We start from the raw sequence: 24,577 nt of genomic DNA, 5'->3' as shown, positions 1-24,577 counted from the left end.
TCACAAATCACTTACCTCACAAAAATCTTCGCTGCTCAAGCTACTGCAATACAGCGAGCGCCACTACTGCCAGCTAAATAAAAGATTCAAACTATGGAAGGCACTAACTACTGATAGGGATAGTTAGCAAATGAAAGATATTAATAGAGAACAAACAATGTATTTACCTTGATATCATGACAAATTACAAAACTCCGCCATCTCTCTCCCCACATCCACCACTGCTGGCGGCTCACCTCCAACTGCGCAACGTTACGCGCTGTTCACAGCCAGCTGCCTAACACTACAATGGTTGAGTATTACAACAATGCAAAGCAGCCACAGACTGCACAGCCAGCTGCCTAACACTACAATGGTTGAGTATTACAACAATGCAAAGCAGCCACAGACTGCACACGGCACAGCCGGTGATTTTCATACTGAGGTGGCGTTACCAATAAAAAAACCTAAACAGCCTACTTACATAGCCCCCATGCTCCCCACAAAAAATTTTACAAAATGTTTTGGGCAGTGGCCAAGACAGATTTGAAAATTTTTTTCATAATTACAATAACAAAGAAATCAAATTCACACACTTATTGATACAATGTTGGTCAAAAGCTAAAATTTTCTCACAGTCCATAAAGACAGTCCTGATCATTCATCACATTGCAGTGTTTTTCTCAAAGTCTGAGCAGTAAAAGAAAATGCACACGGAGGTAGTGGATTTCCATGCAGTCTTGAAGAAGTATCGTTGTCCTTCCAACGGAAAGACAGTGCTGACTCTTGACATGCAGGCAGGTAATGGGCCACAACAGAGCAAACCCACAGCGGAGTCAGTCGAAGTTTTGAAGAGTATTGGTGGGTAGGTCATCACAGAGCAGACCCACTGTAGTCCTGGTAGAGATTACGGTATTGGTGGGCCACCAGAGGTGCAGACCCACTGTAGTCCTTGTAGAGATGGCCAGCAGCCATCTGTTGTGACTGTGCAGGTGCACAATCACCATTGAAGAGTCTTGCGGATAATTTAGCAAGTCCATAACCACCACTTGTGCACTCACAAAGTTTTTGGAATAGTCCTCAGAACCAGCAATGCTGTTATCCAGTCCCTTGCTGAATCATTAAAACATGTGCAAACACTATCACTCCCTACTTCTCACATATTGTGCATATGCTATGACCAACAGAAACGAGTGCAGTCAAAATATACTTAATTTGAAGACCTGGTGTCAATTACAATATTATAACATGAGAATACAATTACAAAGGTACAAAATACATTAGTAAAGAACATAACAATACAGATAACATTTGTAGTAAAACAGGCTTTACAAAAGAATAGAAATAAACATATACATTAGTGTTACAAAAATAATGACATAAGTACATACATAAAAGATCAGAATAGCTTTTGAAACATCAACTTTACTCATGAGCATTAAAATAGAACAGAATTACTAATGTCTAACATCTTTACAAAGTAAATAACATATTATCAATGCAAATTATATTTGAGGATAACAGTATTCCTCATCATAGTGAATGTAGCTTAGTATTAGAAAAATTCTACAACATAAGTCTTATCAGATATACATATAAATACAGGAAAAACATAAATACACAAGGGAACACAAACACATAGGGGGATAACACAATGGAAAGGACAGGGTTCGTTTTCAGTGTAACTTTTGGTACTGCAGTATTTTGCGAACAAAACCTTTTGTTTGTTCTTGGAGATCTCCCTTCGTTCGTCATTATTCCCAAAAAGTCCTATCTGTACCTCTTTTCTGTATTTTTTTCGTATAACTTCTAAATGCATTTCTTCCAATTCATCACAACGCAGTCTCTTATATAGTCTACCCCCTCTTAAGCTAACTTAAATCTACTGAGCTCAGACATTAAACTAAGGGACGAGGCAATGCAGCAACACATAAAACAATAAACGCAAACAGCAATGACAAAAATTGCAGATTTGCAAAGGAAGCAGCATTTTAGAAATTAGCAAAGCAATTGTAATATTACAACTAATCTAAGGTAATGTGCAACAAATAATAACAAGAAATCATTAGTAAAACTGGCTTAACAGAATAATACAAAGTCAAATTCAATAACACTATGCCTGGCAAACAGCAGCAACTTATACCTAAACATGACATAGCTCAAGCAGAAAAATAGTAGACTAAAGATAACAATGCAGATAAGGGAAATGTATAATCACATCTTAATGTCTAAGTAATTAAAGTGGTGCACCACAAAAACTAATTCTACAAAAAATTACTAAGTACTAGAAAAGAAAATTATGTATGCAGTTCCTGTGATTAGTCCCTTCTTATTGTTCTTTCCTTTCCAAGTGCTCCTTTTTTTTTTTTAAGAATGTGGATTACAAAATTATTATTTAATTGATCTGTAGACAGAAAATATTTAAATTAGTACATCTATAAAATTTTATTTTAACCAGTGCTGCAGTGCAGCTAGAAACTAGATATTAAACAAAATGAGCAATCTCTCAACTAGAAAGACAATAGATATAAAATGTTTCTCATCATTTCAAGTTCGACCGTGTCGTTTTTGCGATGCTTTCTACAAAGGAACGTCAATAGCAATTATAATGGCCTCCCCTAATGGCTTTTTCTTCTACCTGTGCCGCTGGAAGGCTAATGGCCCCTTTTTTTTTTTTTGTTCGGGCGGCTGTCGCCCAGGTGGGTGCCCGCGACGCATTACGTGCAGGTGGTCACTTAACTTTCGTACGGAAATATTTACGACAGCAGTTTCCACTACAATGGCAGTCTTAAATATTTCACAGGTCAAGAATTAGCGTTGCAAATCTGTAAAAACAAAATCCTATGAATATAACAGTGTCCAAAAAATTTTCGTCGGCATTGTGATACATTCACGCATTTACACACATTTCATAATTCTGAAAGTACGATTCTCGGTTTCCAACATACGTCTTCACAAGGCAGAGTTCCTAACCGCTACTCATTACTCCTTACCTTATTACACATATACAAATTCGTCGACGCTTCTTCAATACTTCATCATTAGATACATAGCATAATCAAATTCTTCATATAACATTAGCTTATTAATCATAAACATACCTCAACAACATAATACACATCGTCGTCGTAAATATAACATCATAACACCTCAGTCAACTCTCAAAAACGTCGTAGCTTTCTGCAATAATTTCAAATCCTAAAAAAAATTCTCTGCTCATTTCAATAGTGTCATCTACCTCAAACGTACCTTAAAAATCATAATCTCATAACAAATACATCATTCAAAGCTCTCATAGTATCACAATGGTTCCGAAAAAATATGAACAGTTTACAAAGTACAGACAAAATACAGTTTCATAAGTGTGAAGTTATCCAACTGTGTAATTACGTAAACATCTGTCACTGATGTAGTAAAATAAATGTTTGTCTCTCTCAGGTAAATAATCAGATAGCTGTGTAATTCTGTGTTAGAGAAATATGGTACCGATGTGTAAAGTTGTATAAGCAAATACCATATTAGCTAGGGCTCCTTGTGCGTGCCAAACACATGGTACACAAAGTAAGCGTGTACCCCCCTGAGGATTAATGTAATTATACCCTCAGGTGTTACAAATTACAGCAATGGAATGAAATGTATCACGGAAAACTTTCTTTGTAATTCAAAAATCTTAAAAAATAAATGTTTTAAGTACAAAATTAATCACTCAAATACGTGTCCTGTAGCGCTATATGTGCGTCTTGTTGCAACATAATCTCTGTGGCAGTGTCGTAGTTATCGTCTTCCGAAAGCTAAGTTCTGCAGAAGTCAATGTACTTACCTCATGATAAACAAAAGTGAAATGCTTTGCGTATAGATATCTTAGTTATTACGCTTATTGCCGTGATGAGGAAAGTACTGTACTGTAACGTATTGTTGTGCTACGAAAAAGGCTGTCTCATTGTTGCTATACCACAAAAGTTACTACTAAAACATGTTTTAATTTCTTGAATAATGCCGAAAAACTGTGCAGATATAAAACAGATACACCGCAAAAGCAACATTGTAAATTGTCACTCATTAGTAACGTCGTGATAAAATCCTGTAGCTGTCACATAAACTAACCACTGTGTCATCTAGTATCTCTCAGAAAGCACTTTAAATCCAGAATGTATTTTCAAATAAACCAAAATGTTGCATTAAAATCTCAAGTTAAAAAAGCACATTATCTCTCAATAAACGGTGTTACATGTGAAATGTGGTGTAAACCTTTGCTCTTCCTAGTACGCAGAGTTTCAACTTTAATGCAATTATCAAGTGGTATACGTCGGTAAAGAATACTGGAATTTTTCTCAAGGTTAGCGTCTGTGTTATTTTTCTCGGAGCCAGCGGGCGCACGCGGCTGCCTGCTGTGCGAGTCATTGTCTGTTTCTTTGCTGGCGCGCGTCGTTATTCGGATTAGGAGACCGAACTTCTACAAATTCGCCTTGCCGAGAGGGCCCAGCTCTGTTTGAATCCCGCCAGTTCTGATGTAATTCAGGTCTGTCGTTACGATCACATCGTCTGTCGTCATGTCGGTAGTTTCTGTGGTTTCTTTCTTGTCGGTTAAGTGGTGGAGAATTTCTCCCTGAATCGTAACTGCGCGCTGGACCGTTGCGTCTAAAGTTATTCTGTCCCTCGTAATAATAATTGTTTTGGTTCCCATATTGTCTGTTTCTCTGATTGTCTCTGTGATAGTCATTACCGCGGAGAGGTGATCTTTCCCTGTAATTATTACTACTCTGCCAACGGTTGTTATACGGGTGGTGTCTGTTTCGGTCACGATTTGTGTTGTGAGAATAGCCTTGTCGCGTCCAGTTATTATTTCTTTCATCGCGGAATTGCGACGGATGTAATCTGTAATTGTTGTGCTCCTGCATTCCGCGATTGTCAGTGTCAATTTCCAGTTCTTGTAAGAGTCCCTGAAAAGCTTCAATGTCGTCTTTGCAACGTCCTGCCAAAATAATATGTCGCAAATGTTCAGGCAGTTTGATTAAGCAAATGCGGATGAGTTCTGAGGGGCTGTATGGGTTTGACAGGTACTGATTCTTGTGCAACATGTCTTCAAAATATTTCACAAGACTGGAGAATTCAGATTGTTCGAAATGTTTCATCATCATGATGCTATGTTTTACTCGGTCTTGTGTGGCTTGAGACCAATATGCTGAGAGGAAGGCATGGTAAAATTCTCCTTCACTATGACAATCGTGAATGACCGAACGCATTCTTACAGCTGGTTCATTCTCTAAATAGCCACACATAAATTCTAATCTGTGTTCTAATGACCAGTTAGGGGGAAAACAATGAGAGAATTGATGGAGCCACGCTTGTGGATGAATGTCGTTGGCAGAATTTTTAAACGTTTTGAATTTACGTGTAGTAATGAACAGCTTATAGTCAAAGTCATCATGTCGGCGAGTCGCATATCGGTCATTGTTACGTCCTGTCGGCGGTTCCATCTCAAAATTCGGTGTGCCTTGCCAATTTCTTTCATAATTTCCGAAGTGTCCTGTGTTATTATTTTGTGGTTGTTCCGTATTTCTATGTCCCTCTTCCCGTACTGGAGCGCGAGTGTCCTCTGAAATACGTAATTCTTGTATTACCTGTGTCAGCTGATCTTGTACTTCGCGGATTTCTCTTTTGTGTTGCGTATTAATTTGATTTTGATTTTGTTTGAATTTTCTAATTTGTTCATACTCTTCTGTGTCAGTGAAGGCTACAGGTCTTGTGTCATTCAGATCATCATCTACCTTTGTAGATAAGTTAGTGACCTGATCCGAAAGTTCGCCTACTTTCTCCGATAGTGAACACATTTCCTCAGTGTGTTTTTCTGAACCAAGTTTCAGAGTGTCCATTTGTGTTGAAATCAAATCTACTGTGTCCTTCAAGTTTTCCTGAGTTTTTACAAGTTGCATAACCGAATCGGTAGATGCAACTGAGTCAAATTTAGCTTGCAAGGTCTCATGATTTTCATGAACAGTAGTTTGCAGTTCTTTTATAGCTGCTTCGTGATTCTGTAGTGCATTTTCATGACGCGAAAAAATAGGTTGGAAATGCTCACAAATTTGTGTTTTTACGTCATTACAGACTTTTTGACATTTCGATTCAATGTTATGTAACTCAGTAGTTAAATCCTCACGTGTTTGTTCAAGAGTTTGCTCCAATGAGTCTAACTTTTGAAGATTTTGTTCCATTGCGTCTAACTGTTGCTGTGTTTGACTGATTTTGTTCCATTTGTTTCTGATTTTGCTCAATTGTGTCTAATTTTTGAAGCTTTTGCTGTGTTTGTCCCATTTGTTGTATTAATTGTAATAACAATGCATTGGTGTCTGAAACATGTTCCTCAGTGGTTTTCGGCAGTGAATTTGCACCGGCAACATTCACATTTTGACAAGCAGAAAATGTGTCTTGACTTATTTGAGAAAACGGTGAGGATCCAAAACCTGAATCTACAGTATTTGCGAGATCGTGTCCTGTCATTTCGGATTCCTGAGGCGAGCTGTTGCCGACCGACCGATCGATAATGCTTCCCTGCTCACTGATTGTTTCACTGTCTACGCCATTGTTTGCAACCCGCTCCATCTCCCTATGCGCAATTACCAAATTACTACTTTTAACATTAGTTAATTCACTACTCTGCGGCGCTAACATACTGCTTTCGTCTTCACTGTCATTTCTCAATTTAGTGTTACGTTTTTCACACGCCATTATTGTCACAGTATTTCACACGACAACACAGAAAAACACAATTTGAAGAGCAAAAATAAGAGAACACATTAACATAACACTGAAAATAGTATCTAGTTAATTGCAGCTGCGAAATACTTGGTGCAAATCTACATGCATGCCACAACTATTTTACTATACAACAATGAAAAACTACAACTACCATGGAGATTCTCTCTATAATTACGCGCTAGCAATAAACAAAATCTACACTAATTACACAAACTACAAGGAAAAAATCAGAAGATTCCAGTGAGGTATCCTAGGCTAAGGGTCGACATATGAAACGTCCCCTTTTGACAATTATACACAGGACTGTGCTTAACCTGACACACAATATTTTTTAGCGCAACGCAATCTGACTTTCAACACAATGTTTTGTTAGCGCAACGCAATCTGACTTTCAAAATTCTCTACAAGAGAATGGCCCTGACTGACATTAAACTATACCTTTCACAAATCACTTACCTCACAAAAATCTTCGCTGCTCAAGCTACTGCAATACAGCGAGCGCCACTACTGCCAGCTAAATAAAAGATTCAAACTATGGAAGGCACTAACTACTGATAGGGATAGTTAGCAAATGAAAGTTATTAATAGAGAACAAACAATGTATTTACCTTGATATCATGACAAATTACAAAACTCCGCCATCTCTCTCCCCACATCCACCACTGCTGGCGGCTCACCTCCAACTGCGCAACGTTACGCGCTGTTCACAGCCAGCTGCCTAACACTACAATGGTTGAGTATTACAACAATGCAAAGCAGCCACAGACTGCACACGGCACAGCCGGTGATTTTCATACTGAGGTGGCGTTACCAATAAAAAACCTAAACAGCCTACTTACACAATATATGATTTTGAAACTTTCATTAGTGGTTATCTTTTGAAATATCTGATTTTCTAGATGACTGATGAAAATGTTTGCTAATGTTCTGGATATTGGAGATCCCATGGGCAGTCCTTCACTTCATAGATAATATTCATTCTCAAACTGAAAGTAGTTTTGTTTAGTTATCAGTCGGAGCATATCTGCTATTTCTTTTATTGCTTCTGTGGTGATGCTTCTGTGAGATGAGAGATTTTGTATTACGATTTTTATTGTTTCTGTGATAGAGATGGAGGTATACATGTTTTCTATGTCGAACGAAATCAGTGATGCTGTATGTGGTAGCTGCATGTTCTGTATGTGTTCTATTAGGTCTCCTGTGTTTGTCACAGTTCTGTTGGTTTCTACTTCATAGTGTTTTGTATCTAACTTTTTGGAGGTGCTTGGCTATGTGGTATGTTGGGGCTTTCTTGAAGTTGATAACAGCTCTTATTGGTATTCCATCTTTATGTACCTTTGGTTGCGCCGACCCTCGATCCTGGAATAACTGCTGAGCAGCTATTCCAGCGTCGAGGATCGACGGAACTTGCTCCGTGGAATCCACCCACCGTTCCAGAGTCTGAAGATGGTTCTTAAAATATGGTTCAAATGGCTCTGAGCACTATGGGACTTAACATCAGTGGTCATCAGTCCCCTAGAACTTAGAGCTACTTAAACCTAACTAACCTAAGGGCATCACACACATCCATGCCCGAGGCAGGATTCGAACCTGCGACCGTAGCAGTCGCGTGGTTCCGGACTGCGCGCCTAGAACCGCTAGACCACCGCGGCCGGCGATGGTTCTTAAATAGAATCGAAACCGGTCACTCCAATACAAACAAAAAGTTGCGATAAAGACTATATTTAATTTTTAAACCTTTATGAATAATAAACGGATTTACTGTGGTGAAGAACTGACCAGTATGTGAGACGACGAGGAACCATGATGCAAATGGAAGGGTCTTTGAATCGTTCGTCTCATTCCGTTTACGTTTTGTAGACGTTGATTGTGTAGATGATTGCCAGCGTCTCCGATGGCGTGCTCCTTACAACGGGGGCCCCCTTCACAAAGGGGCGCACCCACCTTAGGTGGTTGTTCACATCTCAGGTGAATATCTGACAGAGGGACCAATCGGCAATCTGGGAAGACTGAAGCTCAGGCAATCACCCCTCCCTGGGCCTGGCCCATACCAGGGTGTACATACAAACCCTACCTGTCGACCTGGGGCTGCGAATTACGCATTACCCAGTCACCTGTTAAGCGTGGGCCAGCCTTCAGGGAGAAAGAAGGAAAAGAGGAACCTCAGACGCCAAAGTGGAGAAACGAGAGGAGAAGGGGAAACAAAGAAAGGAAAAGGGAACGGAAAACAGTATGAGACTGTTCTTATGTCAGCGACGGACAATGCAGAAAACTACCAGTGACACCCTAGACATGTTCGCCAAGGGAGGGGAAAAAAACAGCAAGAGGATAGTCACACAGCACGGAAGGGAAAAGATGCTGCAAAGGCTGGGGCTCGGTGGTAGCCGAGCAAGAACCCACCAAAGAGTGACGAGCCCCTTGTGGGTGGGGGTTGGGGGGGGGGGGGAGGGCGGGGGGCATGAGGTAATGGACAGAGAGAGAGAGTGAAGGAGGAGGAGAAAATGAACTAAGAAAGGGAGGATGGGTGATGGAGAGATAAGGGAGAGAGAGACATTAGGACGTATATCCAATTCCCATATGTATTAGAAACGTGTGCTTTCTATTTTCTTATTTTCCATTTAAGCACGCCGAACAACATCAAAGCGTGACCGGGTACAGCTAGTTCATTAACAAATCAGTTATTGCAACAAATTACCTTCAAATGTATATTCCATTTCTTACAGAGTAGATTATGGAATCATCCTACTCGCTATCTACTGCAGCGACTGCTCTCTTAGAACACACATTTAATGGAAACTAGTGTCTTGCCGGGCCACGGATTTTTCAAAAGCGATACCGGAAAACACGGCTCGTTTGAATTCGAAAAAATCTCTCTTCCATGAAATTGGATGCGAACAACGAGCGTTTCATCATTCCTGCGAAAGCACTAAATTGATGCAGAATCAAAGATTTTTTTATGGAATATCCCCTCGAATCGGTTTCTCTATAGTCTATAGCAGGTTAGGAGTATTTTGAGTCTTTTTCCGTGAAAATCACAGGGATGGTTAAGCGGAGTGAATTCCTGCAAGATAATTATTATGGTGCAGCTGCACCCTTTTCTTTCATCTACGGAGGTCTGATAGTAAAGTATCTCATCAATCTACCCTATCCACAAATGAATGGAGTTTAGAAATTTTTCTTGTCCCATCTGCGGACGAATGGCACATTTTAAGAACTATTCGTAAACTTCCACGAGGATACTTGCACACATAAGAAGACAAATGGATGTCTGTGCTGACGGAGTTACAATATACTCTGCTCTGCAGGAATGACTAATGTTGTTCAAATACGTTTCAGCTCCTTGCTACGCTAGGGAGTATACGTTGATTGGTATCGGCATTCGGTGTGATCGGCAAAAAATGGTTCAAATGGCTCTGAGCACTATGGGACTCAACTGCTGAGGTCATTAGTCCCCTAGAACTTAGAACTAGTTAAACCTAACTAACCTAAGGACATCACACACATCCATGCCCGAGGCAGGATTCGAACCTGCGACCGAAGCGGTCTCGCGGCTCCAGACTGCAGCGCCAGAACCGCGTGGCCACTTCGGCCGGCTTTTGATCGGCATCGATTACGTATTCGGGATCAAAATTAGAGATGACATATGGTCCTACTACTCGTATTAGTGGTATTCTATATGATGAAACTGAAAAAAAAATAAAAGAAAGTACTCGGGCAGGATTTGATCCCGTACTGCCAGTGGTGTAGCCGTGAACCTTAGCCGCTGCGCTGCTGTCGGTTGGTCGAAGTAAAATTAAAGATACGTGTATTGGACGTAGGCATAAAACTTAACATCCATTTTCACCTAAATTAGGAGCCGTCGAATGGAAATCTGAATCCAGGAATTCAGGAACCGTCCGCCTACCACATACCTAAGATTCATCAAAACATATGATCGTCTCCTTATTAGATCATAATCATCTCATACATAATGAATTATCGCATCATTCCAACTAGCAATAAATCCGAAAACTTCAGCCATGCGAAACTCATCTGGCACTTTTCTCACGTGACATCCTGAGACCCTGAATCGTCAGGTGGATACGGCATTTCTTGACTTCTGAAAAGCATTTGGCTCAATATTACGGCCGCGCTTATTGACGAAAATGGGATGACACGGAAATCAAACGAAATTTGTGATTATACTCAGAATTTCGTAGCAGGCAGCCCTCAGTAGGCTGTTTTAGGAGAGTCATTGACGGGAGTAGTAGAAGGAATTTCAGGTGTGACCCAGGGAAGTGCACTGGGACTCTGTTCATACTGTATATTAATAACCCGACAGACGATATTAAGAGTATAGTCAAAAATTTTGCAAATGGTTCATCTATCTATAATCAAGAACTGTTTGAAAGAAGCTCTACAAATGTTCACTCAGATCTTGCTTGGTTAAACACTTGCTTTGAACGTTCATAAAAAGCGTAACGTCCCCTTAGAAAAATTATTACTGTGCTGGTAAACCTCTCACGTTATTTGTTTTTCAAACAGCTGAGCAAAACTGAACGTACTCAGACAGTTCTCTCTTTACTTATTTTGAACATCACTAAACGGACACACAATCTTTTCAGCGGAACGCAGTCTGACTTTCAATAACCCCTACAAAAGAAAGGCCGTGACTAACAATAACCTATACCTTTCATGAATCACTTACCTCACAAAAATCTTCGTTAGTCGAACTACTGCAATACAGCGAGCGCCAATACTGCCAGCTAAATACAAGATTCTAACTACTGAAGGCATAGTTAAAGCATTCCGTCCTCAGGCCACGAGTGGCCTACAGGGACAATCCGACCGCTGTGGAGAATGCGGATAGGAGGGCCGGGTCAGCACACCGCTCTCCCGGTCGTTATGATGGTATTCTTGACCGAAGTCGCTACTATGCGGTCGAGTAGCTCCTCAATTGGCATCACAAGGCTGAGTGCACCACGAAGAATGTTAGAAGTGCAGGGCGGCCTGGATGGTCACCCATCCAAGTGCCGACCACGCCCGAGAGCGCTTAACTTTGGTGATCTCACGGGAACCGGCGTATCCATTGCGGCAAGGCCGATGCGAAGGCATAGTTAGCAAACGAAAAAATTTGATAGAGCACAAACGATGTATTTACCTTAATAATGTTCAAAAGTCATCGTATATATATAATTTTGTGACATCCAATTAAACAAATTCCCCTTTTCTGACGGACGGACACACGTCCACATAGTCCGCTCAAAACTCTGGCATCTCTCTCTCCACATCCATCACTGCTGGCGGCTCACCTCCAACTGCACAATGCTACATGCTGTTCACATCCAACTGCCCAACACTATACTAGTGAATATTCGAACAATGAGTCCAACCAGCCACAGACTGCACACAGCACAGTCAGTGATTTTCATACAGAGCGCTACGTGACGTTACCAACATTGAAACCTAAACAGCCTACTTACATAGCCCCCATGCTCCCTACAAAAAAATTTTACAAATTGTTTTGGGCAATCGTCGAGACAAATTTCTACATGTATTTTATATTAACGCTAATAAATATATCAAACGCACAAATTATTGATATCATGTTGGTCAAAAGCAAAAAATTATTCCCATAAAAACTGTCCTGATCATTCATCGCAGTAGTAATTGCAGTTTTCTCATAGTCTGAGCAGTAAAAGAAAATGCACACAGAAGCAGTGGATTTCCATGCAGTCTTTAAGAAGTGGTGTTGTCCTTCCAACGGAAAGAGAGTGCTGACTCTTGACATGCAGACAGGGAAAGGGCCAAACGGAGCAAACCCACAGCAGAGTCAGTTGATGTTTTGATGAATATTGGTACTTAGGTCATTACAGAGCAGACTCACAGTATTTCTTTTAGAGATATTGGTATTAGTGGGCCACCACAGTAACAGACCCACTGTAGTCCTTGTAGAGATGATGGTATTGGTGGGCGACCAAAGGCGCAGACCCACTGCAGTCCTTGTAGAGACGGCCAGCAGCCATCTGTTGGGACTGTGTGGCTGCACAGTCACCATCGAAGAGTCTTGCGGGTAATACAACAAGTGCATGCACCACCACTTGTGCACTCACAATGGAATGTCCTTAGAACCAGAAATACTAAATACTGTTAACCAGTCCCTTGCTGAATTATCAACACACATGCGGCACTAACAATCCTTTTTTTTTTCACATATTGTGCATTTACTATGACCAACAGAAATGTGTGCAGTAAAATGAAAATACTTAATTTGAAGAACTGGAGTCTATACAACTACATGAGAATACAATTACAAACGTACAAAATGCATCATTACAGAACATAATAATAGAGATAACATTTGTAGAAATACAGGCTTTATAAAAGAATAGAAATAATAATATACATCAGTTTTACAGGAATTATGTCGTAAGTAATCAAATAAAATAGTGAGAATAGTTTTCGAAACATTAACTTCAAACATGAGCATTAAAACAGAACAGAAAAAATAATGTCTAAACATCTTTACAAAGTAAATAACACATTATTAATGCAAATTGTATTTGAGGATAACAGTATTCCTCATCATAGTGAATGTAGCTGAGTATTAGAAATATTCTACAACGTAACTCTTATCAGATAAACATATAAAGACAGGAAGAACACAAATACACAAAGATACAAAACAAATAGCGGAATAACACAAAAGAAAGGACAGGGTTTGTTTTCAGTATGACATTTGGTACCGCAGTATTTATTGTATTTGATTTGTAAACAAAACTTTCTTTACTTCTTGGAGATCCCCTTAGCTCATTATTATTCCCAAAAAGCCCTATCTATACCTGTTGTCACTAAACCCTACTTTTTTTTTCATATCCTCTTTCAAAATAATTATTATTCATTGTACACTGCTTTTTTGGCCAAGCTTTTTTCTTATAGCATCTCAATGCATTTCTTCCAATTCATCACAACTCATTCTCTTATGTAGCCTACCCCCTCTTTAACTTAAATCTGCAGAGCTCAGATACATCTACTAGATGACGAGGCAATGAAGTAGCACAAAACAATTAACACAAACACCAATGACAAAAAAATGCAAATTGGCAAAGCAAGCAGCAGTATATCTAAATTAGCAAAGCAAATGCAACATCGCAACTAATGTGAGCCAATGTGGAGCAACAAGAAAAATAAATCAGTAGTAAAACTGGCTTAATACAAAGTAAAATTCAGTAGGACAATGACTGACAAACAGCAGTGGCAAATGCAAAAACTTATACCTAAAGACGACAAAGCTCAAGCAGAAAAAATACTACAGTGAAGATAGGAAATGTCTAATATCTATGTCACATCTTAACACTAGAGTGATGAATCACAATAACTTACTCCACCAAACAAGTTACCAAGTCGTTGAAAAATTTATGTATGCAATTCCTGTGAAGGGAAATGCCTATCTGTGCTCTCCATTTTTTTTAAGAAAGTAGATCGTAAAATTATTGTTTAGTGGGTCTGTAGACAGAAAATAGTGATATTAGTACATCTAATAAATTTTATTTTAACCAATGATGCAGCAAAGCTAGAAACTAGATATTAAACAAAATGAGCAAATAATATATATATATATATATATATATATATATATATATATATATATATATATATATATATATATATATATATATATATATAAACCACAGCATGAAACGTCATTCACTAGCCGTATGGCATTTCAGTAAATATCAGCTATTATGAGCTCCAAAGTGTAATTATATGTCTTCAAGTATGAGCGTGCCATATTTGCGGTGCTTTCTACAAAGAAATGTCAATAGCAAGGTTAATGGCAGCTTTTTTTTCCAATGGCTTTTTTCCAGGCGACTATCATGCAGCTGGGCACCTACAGCACATTATGTCAAGGTCATTTACCTTCCTTACCAAAACATTTATGACAGCAGTTTCTGCTACAGTGACAGTCTCATATAAACCAAAAAAATTTCACAGCTTGAAAAATTACAATAGAAATGTGTAAAAACGAAATCTCATGAATAGCAGCATTGTGATACATTCACGCATGTACACACATTTCATAGCTCAAAGTACGATTCTTGGTTTCCAACATCCTTTTTCGGAAATCAGAGTCCGTAACCACTACTCATTATTGCTTACCTTATTACATATATATATTTGGCGACACTTCTTCGATATTTGATCATAATAAATATGTAGCATGATCAGATTCCTCATATAGCATCAGCTTATTGATCATAAACATACCTCAATAGCATAATACACGTCGTCATAATAACAACATCATAACACCTCAGTCAAATCTCAAAAACGTCATAGCTTTCTTCAATAATCTCAAAACCTTTAAAAAACTGATCTATGCTCGTTTTAATAAAATTATCTACTTAAAAAATCGTGATCCCATACCAAATACACCATTCAAAGGTCACATAGTATCACAATGGTGTACAGTTGAAAAGTACAGACAAAATACAATTTCGTAAGTGTGAAGTTATCCAACTGCGTAACTGTGTAAACATCTGTCACTGAAGTAGTAAAAAAAATGTTTGTCTTTCTCAGTTAAATGATCAGATAGCTGTGTAATTCTGTGTTAGAGAAATATGGTACAGATGTGTCAAGTCGTATAAACAAGTACCATATTAGCTAGGGCTCCTACCACTTGCCACACGCTTAGTACACAAAGTAGGCGTGTACCCCCTGAGGATTAATGTAATTATACCCTCAGGTTGTACAAATTACAGCAATGGAATGAAATGTATCACCGGACACCTTCGTATCTTTGTAATTCAAGAATCTTTCTACAAATGTTCCAAGTACAAAAATTAATCACTCCAATGCGTTTCCTGTAGCGGTAAACTGTGCGTCTTGTTGTAAGATAATCTTTGTCATTACTTAACGGTAAAAATATGCCCAGTGTCGTAATTATCAACTTCCATAAGCAAAGTTCTGTACTTACCTTGTAAATTTTAAATGCTAGGCGTATTGATATCGTAGTTATTACGCTTATTGCCGTGATCAAGAAAGTACTATACTGTAACGTATTGTTGTGGTACAGAAAAGGCTGTCTCATTGTACCACAAAAGTTACTACTAAAACATGTTTTACTTTCCAGAAGAATGTAGAAAAACTATGCAGATATTAAACAGATACTTTGCAAAAGCAACAATGTAAATTGTGTCACTCATTAGTAGTACCATGATATATATAATTGTGTAGCTGTCAAACAAACCAAATAAAAAGTCATCTGTAATCTCTCAGAAAGTAGTTTAAATAAAGAATGTCTTTTCAAGTAAACCAAAATGTTGCATTAAAGTCTCATTAGCAGTATATGTAAAACTTATAGTCGTTACATAATAGTGCAACTAACAAGAAAGAATGTACACACAATAACACCATGTCATCTGTTCACTACAAAAATGCATTTGTAATTACTGTCTAAATAAGTTCCCTAGGTTCTTGACGGGATAGTTAACTTTAAAACATTGTTGCATGTTAACAGATTATAAATGTGACAAAGCGTACTAGTAATGTGAAGTGAAAAATTTTATGGCAGCCACTAAGTTAAAAAGCAGATTATCTCTCAATAAACGGTTTTACATGTGAAATGTAGTGCAATCCCTTACTCTTCCTACTACACAGAGTTTCAGATTCAGCACAATTATCATGTGGTATACATTGGTAAAGAATGCTAAAATTTTTCTCAAGGTTAGTGTCTATGTTATTTTTCTCTGAACCAGCCGGCACATGTGGCTGCCTACAGTGCGACTCATTGTCTGTCTCTTTGTTGGCGCGTGTCGTTATTGGGATTAGGAGACCTAGCTTATACAAATTCACCTTGCCGAGAGGGCCCTGCCCTGTTTGATCCCGCCAGTTCTGATGAAATTCAGGTCTGTCGTTATGATTATATTGTCTGTCGTCATGTAGGTAGTTTCTGTAATTTCATTCTTGTCGGCCACGTGGTGAAGAATTTCTCCACGAGTCGTAACTGTGCAGTGGACCATTGCGTCTGAAGTTGTTCTGTCTCCCTGGATAATAATTTTGGTTCCCATATTATCTGATTCTCTGTCTCTGTCATAGTGATTACTGGGGAGAGGTGAGCTTTCCTTATAATTATTATTACTCTGCCAACGGTTGTCATATGAGTGGTGTCGGTTTTGGTCACGATTTGCGTTGTGAGAATAGCCTTGTGTCCAATTATTATTTCTGTCATTGCGGAATTGTGACGGACGTGTCCTGTAATGATTGTTTTCCTGTTTTCGTATCCCGCGACACTGTCAATTTCCAATTCTTGTAACAGTCCCTGAAAAGCTTCAATGTCGTCTTTGCAACGTCCTGCCAAAATAATATATTAGATGTTCAGGCAATTTGATTAAGCAAATGTGAATGAGTTTTGAGGGGATGTACGGATTTGTCAAATACTGATTCTTGTGCAACATGTCTTCAAAATATTTGACAAGACTGGAAAATTCAATTGTTCGAAATGTTTCATCATTATGATGCTATGTTTTACGTGATCTTGATTAGCTTGAGACCAATATGCTGAGAGCAAGGCATGATAAAATTCTCCTTCACTGTGATGTCGCGAATGACTGATCGCATTCCTACAGCTGGTTCATTCTCTAAGTAACCACACATAAATTCCAATCTGTGCTCTAATGACCAGTTGGGAGGAAAACAATGGGAGAATTGAAGCCTTGCTTGTGGAAGAATGTCGTTGCCGGAATTCTTAAATGTTTTGAATTTACGCGTAGTAATGAACAGCGTATAGTCAAAATCATCGTGTCAGCAAGTCGCATATTGGTCATTGTTACGTCGTGTCGGCGGTTCCATCTCAAAATTCGGTGCACCATGCCAATTTCTTCCATAATTTCCAAAAAACCCTGTGTTATTATTTTGTGCCTTTCCACATTTCTATGTCAGTCTTCCCTTATTGGAGCACGAGTGTCCTCTGAAATATGTATTTGTTGTATTACTTGTGTCAACTGATCTTGTACTTCCCGGATTTTTCGTATGTGTTGAGTATTATTTTAATTCTAATTTTGTTTGAATTTCCAAATTTGCTCGTACTCTGTGTCAGTAAAGACTACCAGTCTTGTGTCATTCAGATTATCATCTACCGTCGTAGATAAATCATTTAGCTGATCCGAAAGTTTGGCTACTTTCTCTAATAATGAACTGTTTTCTTCCATGTGTCTTCGTGAACCAATTTTCGCAGTATCTACTATGTCCTTTAAGTTTTCCTGAGTTTTTGCAAGTTGCGTAACCGAATCGGTAGATGCAACTGAGTCAGCTTTAGCCCACAAAGTGTCGTGATTTTCATGAACAATGGTTTGCAGTTCTTTTATGGCTGCTTTTTGATTCTGTAATGCATTTTCATACCGCAAAAAAATAGGTTGAAAATGCTCACAAATTTGTGTTTTTACTTCATTACAGAATTTCCGACATTTTGATTCGATGTTATGTAACTCAGTAGTTAAATCTTCATCTGTTCGTTGAAGTGTTTCTTTAATTTGTTTCTGATTTTGTTCCTTTTGTTGCTGTGACTGTTTTTGATTTTGTTCCATTGCGTCTAACTTTTGAAGCTGTTGTTGTGTTTGTCTCTGATTTTGTTCCATTTGTTATATTAATTGCAATAAGAATGTATTAGTGTCTGGAATCTATTCCTATATGCTTTTCGGCAGTACATTTGCACTGGCAACATTCGCATTTTGAAAAGCAGCAAATATTTATTGACTTAATTGAGAAAAAGGTGAGGACATAAAAGCTGAATCTATGGTATTTGCAAGATTGTGTCCTGTCATTTAGAGTTCCTGGGGCGAGCTGATGCCGACCGATCTGTCAACAATACTACCCTGTTCACTAGCTGTTTCACTGTCTACACGATTATTTAGAGCCTGGCCCACTTCCCTATGCACAATTACCAAATTATTATGTTGAACATTAGTTAATTCATTACACGGTGGCACTAACACACTACTCTCGTCTTCACTGTCATTTCTCAGTTTACTTTGGAGCCTAGTATTTCATTTTTCACATGCCATAATTATCACAATGTTTCACACTACAACACAGAAAATCACAAATTGAAGAGTAAAATTAGGTAACACATTAACATAGTACTGAAAATAATATCTAATGAATTCCAAGAACAGCTGCAAAATATTTGGTGCAAATCTACATGCATGCACAACTGTTTTACAGTACAACAATGAAAAACTAGAACTACAAAAGATAATCCCTCTACAATTATGTGCTATAATAAACAATTACAATAACTACACTAATTACACAAACTACAAGAAAAAAATCAGATTCCACTGAGGTATCCTGGCAGGGTCGCCATATCTAACGCCCTCTTAGAAAAATTATGAATTACTGTGCTGGTAAACCTCTTACTTTATTTGTTTTTCAAACAGCTGAGCAAAACTGAACGTAATCAGACAGTTCTCGCTTTACTTATTCTGATCATCCCTAAACCGACACATAGTATTTTTAGCACAATGCAATCTGACTTTCAATAATCTCTACAAAAGAATGGCCCTGACTAACAATATCCTATACCTTTCATGAATCACTTACCTCACCAAAATCTTCGTTACTCTGACTACTGCAATACAGCGAGTGTCAATACTGCCGGACCAAATATCTCACGAAATAAGCGTTAAACGAGAAAAACTGCAAAGAATGAAACTTGTCTAGCGTGAAGGGAGAAACCAGATGGTGCTATGGTTTTCCCGCTAGATGGCGGTGCCATACATCAAATGGATATCAACTGCCTTTTATTAAACAGGAACCCTCATTTTATTATTACATATTCATGTAGTTAGTAAAGAAATATGAATGTTTTTGGTGGACCACTTTTTTCGCATTGTGATAGATGGCCCTGTAATAGTCACAAACATATGGCTCACAATATTGGACGAACAGTTGGTAACAGGTAGGTTTTTTAAATTAAAATACAGACTGTAGGTACGTTTCAACATTTTACTTCGGTTGTTCCAGTGTCATACATGTACCTTTCTGAAATTACCATTTCTGAGAACGCATGCTTTTACAGCGTGATTACCTGTAAATACCACATTAATGCAATAAATGCTCAAAATGATGTCCGTCAACCTCAGTGCATTTGGCAATACGTGTAACGACATTCCTCTCAACAGCGAGTAGTTCGCCTTCCGTATGTTCGCACATGCATTGACAATGTGATGACGCAAGTTGTCAGCCGTTGTCGTTGGATCACGATAGCAAATATCCTTCAAATTACCCCACAGAAAGAAATCCGGGGACGTGAGACCCGGTGAACACGCAGGTCATGGTATGGAGCTTCGACAACCACTCCACCTGTCATTAAATATGCTATTCAATACCGCTTCAACCGCACGCGAGCTATGTGCCAGACATCCATCACGTTGGAAGTACATCGCCATTCTGTCATGCAGTGAAACATCTTATAGTAAAATCGGAGAACATTACGTAGGAAATCAGCATTCATTGCACCATGTAGATTTCCATCGATAAACTGGGGGACAATTATCCTTCCTCCCATAGTGCCGCACCATACATTAACCCGCCAAGGTCGCCGATGTTACACTTCTCGCAGCCATCGTGGATTTTCCGTTGCCCAATAATGCATATTATGCCGGTTTACGTCACCGCTGTTGGTGAATGGCGCTTCGTCGCTAAATAGAAAGCGTGCAAAAAATCTGTCATCGTCCCGTAATTTCTCTTGTGCCCAGTGGCAGAACTGTACACGACGTACAAAGTCGTCGCCTTGCAATTTCTGGTGCATAGTAATATAGTACGGGTGCAATCGTTGTTGATGTAGCATTCTCAACACCGACGTTTTTGAGATTCCCGATTCTCGCGCAATTTGTCTTCTACTGATGTGCGGATTAGCCACGACAGCAGCTAAAGCACCTACTTGGGCATCATCATTTGTTGCAGGTCGTGGTTGACGTTTAACATGTGGCTGAACACTTCCTGTTTCATTAAATAACGTAACTATCCGGCGAACGGTCCAGACACTTGGATGATCTCGTCCAGGACACAGAGCATCATACATAGCACACGCCCGTTGGGCATTTTGATCACAATAGCCATACATCAACACGATATCGACCTTTTCCGCAGTTGGTAAACGGTCCATTTTAACACGGGTAATGTATCACGAAGTAAATACCGTCCGCACTGGCGGATACCACGTACTTGGTCACCCTCTACGATTTTTACCCTCCGTGCTGCCCTCCGATACTAAAGTGGTGATTCCTTTATGTCTCAGAGTGTGTCCCACCAACCGATCCCTTCTTCTAGTCAAGTTGTGCCACAAATTTCTCGTCTCCCCAATTCTGTACAATACCTCCTCATTAGTTATGTGATCTACCCGTCTAAACTTCAGCATCTTTCTGTAGCACCACATTTCGAAAGCTTCTATTCTCTTCTTATCTAAACTATTTATCGTCCACGTTTCACTTTCACACATGGCTACACTCCATACAAATACTTTCAGAAAAGACTTCCTGACAGTTAAATCTATACTCGATGTTAACAAATTTCTCTTCTTCAGAAACGCTTTCCTTGCCATTGCCAATCTACATTTTATATCCTCTCTACTTCGACCATCATCAGTTATTTTGCTCCCCAAATAGCAAACTCATTTACTACTTTAAGCGTCTCGTTTTGTAATCTAATTCCAGCAGGATTACCCGACTTAATTCGACTACATTCCATTATCCTCGTTTTGCTTTTTTTGATGTTCATCTTATATCCTTCTTTCAATACACTGTCCATTCCGTTCAGCTGCTCTTCCACGTCTTTTGCTGTCTCTGACAGAATTACAGTGTCATCGGCGAACCTCAGAGTTTTTATTTCTTCTCCATGGATTTTAATTCCTACACCGAATTTTTCTTGTGTTTCCTTTACTGCTTGCCTTTCGCTCCCTGTATTTGACCCCTGCCACCTTCAGAATTTGAAAGAGACTATTCCAGTCAAATTTCCTTACGGACACACGTCCATATATATATATATATATATATATATATATATATATATATATATACAATTAAATAAATTTCCTTACGGACACGTGCAGATCGTCCGCTCACAACTCTGGCATCTCTCTCTCTCTCCGCATCCAACACAGCTGGCGGCTCACCAACTGCACAACGCTACGTGCTGTTCACATCCAACAGTACACTACACAAGCGAATATTCCAAGAATGAGTCCAACCAGCTACAGACAGACTGCACACAGCACAGTCAGTGATTTTCATACAGAGCGCTACGTGGCATTACCAACATAAAAACCTAAGCAGCCTACTTATAAACGCAAGAATGTGTTATTATGCTACGGTAATATCCATTAGTGACAACTGGAGTAAATCCACCCATACAAATAGAGTGTAACAATTTGTGGACATATGAATTGCAATGATCACATAGGCTGAATCGTTTGTAAAGGGGGTGTTAGGTTTCGGCACATTGGCACCACACTGAGTAAATGCAATGCCTCTACGAAGGAGATTACTAAGTAAACACTCGTGCGAAGCACCCTAAAATACTGCTGAAGTGTATGCAACTAATACCGAACAGGTCTGACGGGGGATATCGAAAGGATAGGACAGCATCGATGGTTAACTGGTTTTTTGTCCCGCTGGAAACCCTGAACTCGTAGACACATACTTTCCAAAATTTCAAGACTCAGTACAGAGTAAGTAATCTCTGAATCCACTACAACCTCTTACGTATCGCTCCCACGAGGGCTGCGAGGGCAAAACTTGACCAATTACAGAGCGTGGTACGATGGGAACTGTGACCTGCCTTGGAATTCACAGGACTTTGCAGAGTGTGTATGTAGACGTAGAAGCAAACGCGTTCCGTAAAAGTAGAAATTTATAAGACTGAAACAACAGTTCCAGTTTTTTTATCGGAATTGCTCTTACGAAGTACCAACATTAGCTGCTAAATACAGACTCTCTAAGAGGTATCAAATAAACTGAGATTCTGTCAACATGCAGGCCGTTGAGAAGAATATGTAACAAACTTTATGCAGAACATCGACTGCCACCTTAACAGTAAACTTAGACTGGCGCTCGAGAGCTTGATTCTCCCTGAAACTGGGGGAAAAATTTGCATCCAGTTCGAGCGGTTGCGATTTCAACGGTCATTCATCACATAACATCTGACAGGATATCCAGAATTCTGTGACTTCTTGCCTGTAGGTGAGGACAATGTAGGTAGGTAAACCAGACTATTTACTATAGGAGGACGCCATATCAACAGCCTCGATAGTTAGGTGCTCCTGGGGAAAATCTTCGACTCTTGAAATTCGACTCTGCTAGAAGACTGGAATAATTTGATTCATGACTTATCACGAGTACCCCCTTTTCCACATCATTTTGTGTCTGATGTGCGATTATTAGTACATTTCATAGGCAGCTTTGCATGTGGCCGTCTGAATATGACCTTGCGGTAGAAGTCCGTTTTGTCTTTCTGAAGACACTGACGTACATATTTTGGATGTCCTATAACGTTTCTTAGCGCTGGCTCGCGGCTGTTCTTTCACAGAACCGGGAACACGTTCAGCACATTGGACAAAAAAAAAAAAAAAAAGAATTCGCCCCTGGAGATATTATGCTAATCTCGCGTAATACCGCCTATCCTTGATAAAGGCATCATTTCGGCAACGAAGAGCTCAAATCTTTATTCAGGAATGCCGCATCACGCTGTAACTACTGTGATTATATCACGTAAATGTACCGGTGTGCAGGGATATTCATTACTACGTTATAGTCTTTTTCACAGTAATTCCAGATATTTTTTATGGAACTGCAATCGAGCGATCTAACGCGGCAGTCGAGGTGCCATAGGATGCTTGAGCGTTCGTAAAACCAGAAACTGTGAACTCGGTTGGAAACTTGAACGGAGTGACACCTCTGCGGAGAGACGTTACTGTCGAGCGTGGGGCTCTTGCTGGGAAGCGGCTTTTTGCAGGTAGCATATCACCTGATTGACTTCTCATGGTCGGGATTCAGTCATGTAGAATTTTAAACAACATCATATCCACCGTTGACTAGAAATTTTTTATGTCAATTGCAGTTTCAGCCTTTAGGCCATTTTCAAGTGGTACTGCGGAAGGTTTTGCTGTGGCACATCTCAGCTTTAAAATCCTCCGACATGTTAAACATGTCATCGTCAAAAACAAGCATTTCCTCTACGAAAAGCAGTAAAATCAGACGAGTGCGACACTGTACATCTTCAAATGATGTATACTACTTACGCAATTACCATTGTTAACATCCTTCCTATAAATCGTTAAAAATCAATGTTCCAACACACAGACTTAGTTCACATGTAAACAGTGTATTAGAACAACGATTTGTAGAGATTTAGAGGAAGGATGTTAACACTGATAACTGCGCACGTAATTAACATAATTTCACGATGTACAGATCTTCGCACTCGTTTAGTATTACTGTATTTCTAAAGTGAAAATACGAGTAATTAATTTTGACGACATATCGGCTGATTTTAAAGTCTCACACGTGCTAGAGCAAAATCTTTTGCTTTGCACTTGAAAAAACCGATGCCCGAAACTGCAGTTTGGAAATGAAGCATTTCTGCAGTCAACGGCGAATCAGACGTCTTTTAAAAAACAAACGTGTTACTGGCATTTAGTTTTAATACGTGTTGAAAGACTGAGTAATTGCAATCTATTTTGCCTTTACTAGTTGGTTTGCCCATCCCGAGACGATATCTAGGTTCGGCTGGAATGTGACAGTTTGGTTGTGAATTTGTGAAACCAAAGAACCTGAAAACAAAAGACTTCCTGAAGTATTTCAGGCTC

This window comes from Schistocerca nitens, chromosome 4, assembly GCF_023898315.1.
Source record: "Schistocerca nitens isolate TAMUIC-IGC-003100 chromosome 4, iqSchNite1.1, whole genome shotgun sequence".
Lineage (NCBI taxonomy): Eukaryota > Metazoa > Arthropoda > Insecta > Orthoptera > Acrididae > Schistocerca > Schistocerca nitens.
Note: the sequence above shows the minus strand (reverse complement) of the source record.